Source organism: Mesocricetus auratus, unplaced genomic scaffold (assembly GCF_017639785.1).
Source record: "Mesocricetus auratus isolate SY011 unplaced genomic scaffold, BCM_Maur_2.0 Super-Scaffold_100041, whole genome shotgun sequence".
Classification (NCBI taxonomy): Eukaryota; Metazoa; Chordata; class Mammalia; order Rodentia; family Cricetidae; genus Mesocricetus; species Mesocricetus auratus.
In genome coordinates, this window is record NW_024429218.1 from 6,499,083 (window position 1) to 6,505,082 (window position 6,000).

The following is a 6,000-nucleotide window of genomic DNA, read 5'->3' on the forward strand; positions in this document are numbered from 1 at the left end:
TGAGCTATGTGTGTTGTGTGAGTAAAACCCATTGGCGTCTCCCCCTCCTGGGCAGTCGCCTGTCAGCGTTAACACCCACTGTGAGAGCTTGATGTTGTAGTTCGTGTATACACTCTCAGGACCAACGGCTGTACTCAAACTCTCTTCCCTCATCTCAGTCAATGCCTATGGAACATGACAGTTTCTAAGGGCAATGCTGGCTAGACATTAATCACCCTTTGGGTTGGCTTGTTCGCAATGGCATTTGTGCATCTTAGTCTCATCAGCAAAGGTCCTCAAATCACATGGGTTACTTCTGGGAAAGATCTCTGCAGCTGGCTCATCCTACCCAGTATGTGCTTTCCAGTAAGCTTCAATCAAAGAGAGTGTCCCTTCCCTGGTGTCCCTTCCCTGACCTGAGTATGCTGTCATTTCCCAGTCCTCTGCCATAATCATCTCGGAGCCTGTCCTTGGCACTGTACCCCCTGTCCCTTCTTAATAAGATGAGTTACGGCCTGTGTGCTCCAAGTCCAGGAAGTAGGCACCGCGTTCCTACAGTTCCTACTCCTGTTACTAGGCAAGCAAACGCATTGACACCCGTGTGGGGTTGGCACAGCGCCTTACTCTGCCTCTGCAATTACATCACTTGGTAGATAAAAGCTAAGGCTCAGAGAGAGAAAGAGAGCAAAAATTTCCCTGGAATCCAAGGACCAGTAAATGACAGAGATAAATCCAGAGTGCTCCAGAATGTCAGCCTCTCCACCCCCCAGATGAATACCCTTGGAAGGAAGGCTAAATCAGGCACTATATGCATTCAAGTGATGGTTGACTGAGTTTAACAGGAAGCAGACATGTTTGCCCAAACAGAGATATGTTTACATAGTAGCATGAACACCCACGTAGAGGGAGGGGGGCGGCGTAGAGAGAGAAAGAGAAAGTAGTAAAAGGAAAATGAATGCAATATTTTTATTGGACTATAAGCAAATTTTAGGTTACCCAGAAACAGTGGGTCATGTCACCCAGGATGCACAGGCAGGTAGACTTCAGTTTACGTGAAGTGAAAAAGGAGCTGCCAAACATCTTTCAGGCTCCACTGAATCTGGAAACTGGTTGTCTATAAAGCTGTAACACATGTCCTCATTGTAACAAACTACAATTAAGGGCATTCTGAGTTAAATGGCAAGTTTTAGGGTTAGCCTAGGCTATGTCATGAGACCTTATCTCACATGCTGTGGTAGTTTGAATGCAATTGGTCCCTATAAACCCACAGGGAATGGCACTATTAGGAGACGTGGCTTTGTTGGAATAGGTGTGGGCTTGTTGGAGGAAGTGGGGGATGGGCTTTGAGGTCTCCTATGCTCAAGCTATACCCAGTGTCTCAGTTCCCTTCCTGTTGCCTGCAGATCAAGATGTAGAACTGTCAGCTCCTTCTCCAGCACCGTGTCTGCCTGCATGCTGCCATGTCCTGCCTTGATGATAATGGACTAAATCTCTGAACTGTAAGTGAGCCATCCCAATTAAGTGTTTTCCTTTATAAGGGTTGCTGTTGTCAATGTGTCTCTTCACAGCAATAGAAATCCTAACTAAAACACATGCTTGCATGCACAAAAGTATCTAGGGATATAGCTCAGTTTTTTAGTCATTACCTCATGTGTAAGATCCTGGATTTGATCCCCAAACAAAGCTAGGTTGCCAGGTAGTCCTATTGAAGCAGTGATGGTGGACATGCTTTGTGCACCTGGTGTGCAGCCTTCTAAGTACTGGTGTCTCTCTTAGGTGACTTGATTCTTACCAAAATTCTTGTAGGAACTGTAGGAAAGCATTGCTGTGCCCATTATTTTTTAGAAGAGAAAAGACAGGCTTTTCCCAGAATCAGTGCTAGTCTCAGAGCCAAAGCTTCAAGCAGCGCTGGACTTAGGGGTGATCGTTTTGAGTGATGGCTGGAGACCATCAGAACAGGATGATCATCTGTTCCTTGTCCGGGTATCCTATTAATGACCTACAAAGCAATACCGAGGCTATGGGTAGAACTCAGTGGTAGAGCGCTTCCCTAAAATGTGCCGGGACCCAGATTTGAGCCCCAGCGCTGCAAAAAAAACTAACTCTGTCTTAATGCTTCTTTTTCTGCATCGGAAATACAGGTTAAGGTGTTAGGGGTGTGTCTCAGTTGATGGAGTATTGTCATCTACCATGCATGAAGCCCTGAGTTCAATTCCAAACACCACACAAATTAGATGTAGTGCACTCTTGATTCTTCCCAATACTTACAGAATGGAGGCAGGAAGATTAGAAGTTTAAGTCTATCTTTGGCTACATAATGAGTCTGAAGTCAGCCTTTACTGCATGAGACCCTGTCTCAAAAAATCACACACACACACACACACACACACACACACACACACACACACACACACTGCAGCTTTCTTTTAGCAACCATGTATAATGGGAATAGGCCTATTGAGGATATTAATTTTATTATTGTGTGTGGGTGTCTATATATGTGTGTGTGCAGGTTCATTCACTTATCTCTCCACCTGGGGAGAATAAAGGTCAACATTGGGTGCCTTCTTTTTATTTTGTTTTATGTATAATTGTCTTGTGTGTCCCCTGAAGCTTGAGAACTCCTTGGAACTGGAGTTACAGAATGTTGTTACAATGTGAGTGCTGGCTATTGAACCTGGGTCCTCTAGAATAGCAGCCAGTGCTCCTAACCACTGAGCTGTCTCTCCAGGTCTAGTGTGCCCTTTTCCATGGCTCTTTACCCTGTATGTTCAGACCAGATCTCTCACTGAACCGAAGCTCACAGATTGGCTAGACCGTCTTGACAATGAGCCCCTGGAATTTCCTTGTCTCCACCTTCCAGTGCTGGGATTATAGGCGTGTGCTGCCATACCCAGTCTTTTTTTTTTCAGTAGTTTTGTGGATCTAATCTCAGGTCCTCATGCTATCTCTAAAAGTGTGTGTTTAAAATATTAATTTGTCAAAATAAAATATAATGCCCAACGTAAGTTTAAGAAAAAGCATGCTTTATGTCACTTCTAAACTAAGGCAGTAACCTGGGTTCTGGTTATCCATCTATCTGTTATTATTTATGTATTGTTTTTGTTTTTACTTTTTCATGCAGGGTTTCTCTGTGTGGCCCTGGCTGTCCAGAACTCACTCTGTAGACCAGGCCAGCCTTACACTCAGAGATCTGCCTGCCTCTGCTTGCCAAGTGCTGGGATTAAGGGCATGTGCCACCTTTTCTGGCTTATCTTTAGATATATTAATAGTAGTTAAGTAAACTTTTTTTAAAAAATCTTGTGGGGCTGGAGAGGTAGCTCAGAGGTTAAGAGCACTGACTGTTCTTCCAGAGGTCCTGAGTTCAATTCCCAGCAACCACATGGTGGCTCACAACCATCTACAGTTCAGTCTGGTGCCCTCTTCTGACATGTAGGCAGAACACTAATAAATATTTTTTTAAAAATCTTGTTTCTGTAGCAAAGCAAAATCAAGCAATTAGGACAAATAACAGCTGACCAACAGTCCCATCAGTCTTTAAGACACTAACAGCATCAGTAAGGAAAATCTACCCTTTGGTTTGAGTACTCCAGCATACAAACCACGGGACTAGCTGGACCATGGCTCAGACCCCCGGGATTCTGCTTACCATGCTCGAGACCATGGGTTCAGCCCTCAGCACTAGAGGACAGGACGGAGAAGGGGACACCAGTGAGCAAACCGCGTGGTTTTGGTGAGATCGCGTAACTCACTTCTAAGCCTCCTCATCAATTAGAGTGAGGTAAGAAGGGAAGCAGATGCAGTGAGGACCAAGTTAAGTACCGCTATGCCACCGTTTTATAAACCGTGAAGCCGGGCGATGGTGGCGCACCCCTTTAATCCCAGCACTCGGGAGGCAGAGGCAGGAGGATCTCTGTGAGTTCGAAGCCAACCTGGACTACAGAGTGAGTTTCAGAGCAATCATGTTACACAGTGAAACCCTATCTTGAAGAAAACAAAAAAGGACTGTCAAATTCAGAATATTATTACAGGGACTAGAAAGTTGACTCAGAGGTTAAGAGAACGTATTATTTTTGTAGAGGACATGGGTTCTGTTCTTAGCACCCGCATAGTGACTCACAGCCACCTGTAACTCCAGTTCCAGGAAGTCTGACGCTGTCTTCTCACATCCATGGGCACCTGGCATGAACATGGTTCACATATGTCCATGTAGACAAGACACCCATGCGCATAAAATATAGTAAATAAAAAGTCTTAAATGTATTATTACAATTAGTAAGTGTGTTATTTGCTGACTATCCATAGAGTGTCTGCAAAGTGGTGTTTGATGCACTAGGTACATGACAAGACGTGTGTATTGTACCTGGTTTAAGCTATTTAACTTTCATAATCCTGACTAGGACAGTATGGAATGCTTCTTGGAATTTTAATTAGTAGATAGCAGTAGTATCTACAAATGAGCGCTTGTGAGGCATTAATATAAACACCTCAAATACTCGATATTTAATCATCAGAATATTGCTGCTCTGTCTGTTTTATGGAAGAAAGGTTCAAGAGTTTAAGTAGCTCCTTCAGTCCCTGTTAGGAGTGTAGTAAATAGCAGACCTTGAGATTGAACCTAGATGAAAGAATCAAGCATTTCCTTGTAGTCAGGTCAGTGGCATGTGTTAGCTTTCTGTCTCTGTACTAAGGTAGCTAAGACAATCAGCTGGTAGACAGGAAAGCCTTATCTGGGCTCACAGGTTAGGAGATTTGAGTTCATGCTTGGCTTGCCCAGATGCTCTGAGGCTAAGCAGTAAGGCAGGACTCCAGGGTAGGGGGGTGTGGAAAGGAGGCTGCACAGCTCCCAGCAGCTGCAGCAGGAGAGAAAAGGGCTTAGGTCTCAAAATCCCCTTGGGAGACACACCCCTAGTGACCTAACTTCCTCTTAGTAGGCCCCACCTCTTGAAGAAGGCATCACTTCCTGAGAGGGTCTTGGACTAAAGACCAAACCTTTGACATTCGGGTTTGTGAAGGAGCTGTATCCAAACCACAAGAACCATGAGTATGAGTTCTTCCATAACATGAAATGAATTTACATTCACTGACTGAAATGGACATCGATAGACACCTTGTTTCAAGTCATCAGAATAGTACCGGATCTCCACAGTGTGCCATCATGATCATCATCATTATCATCATGAGAGTCATCACGACGTCATCATGATAACATCATCATCATAATCATCATCATCATCGTGATGTCATCATCCTCAAGATCATCATTGTCATGATCATCCCCCTCCTCATCATCACCGTCATCATGATAATCGTCATCATCATATCATGATAGCCATCATGATATCATCATGATAACCATCATAATCATCATCATCATCGTGATGTCATCATCCTCAAGATTGTCATCGTCATGATCATCCCCCTCATCATCATCACCGTCATCATGATAACCATCATCATCATCATCATAACCATCATGATCATCATCATTATCATCATAACCATCATGATCATCATCATCATGATATCATCATCGTCATGATCATCCCCTCCTCATCATCACCATCATCATGATAACCGTCGTCATCATCACCATCATCATGATAACCATCGTCATCATCATAAGTGATGAAGGAAAAGGAAATTCTCTCATGTCTTCTAGCAGCCATCTTGGAGAAGTGGGATTGCAAAAGCAAGCTTCTCCAAGGAGACAGCCGGGCTCTTGGGGACAGTTCACTCTCCCGTGCTCACGCCCTCACCTCGCCCACACCCCTGTCCACAAGATCAGTTCACTGTGCTGCCCAGACAGGGCTCAGGGCCTGCTTCCCCGAGTGCGGCATCTGGTAAAGGAGAGGGCCTGCACGTAGTAGGGGTAAGTGTAGTTATGTTTTTACTCTTTCGGCACCATTAAAACAAATGTTCCACAGCATAAACAAATGTAACACATCTTAAAATAATATTCTATAACAGGCAATGGGGGGAAGGGCATCTTTCCCTCGTCCTCACAGCCACACCACGGGC

The 6,000-nt window shown here is 44.4% G+C and overlaps 1 pseudogene; it reads right to left on the bottom strand.

Moving 5' to 3' along the window:
- Nucleotides 1-5,169, bottom strand: part of LOC101839223 — a 28,109-nt pseudogene extending 22,940 nt beyond the window's left edge.
- Nucleotides 5,170-6,000: the final 831 nt, after the last annotated feature.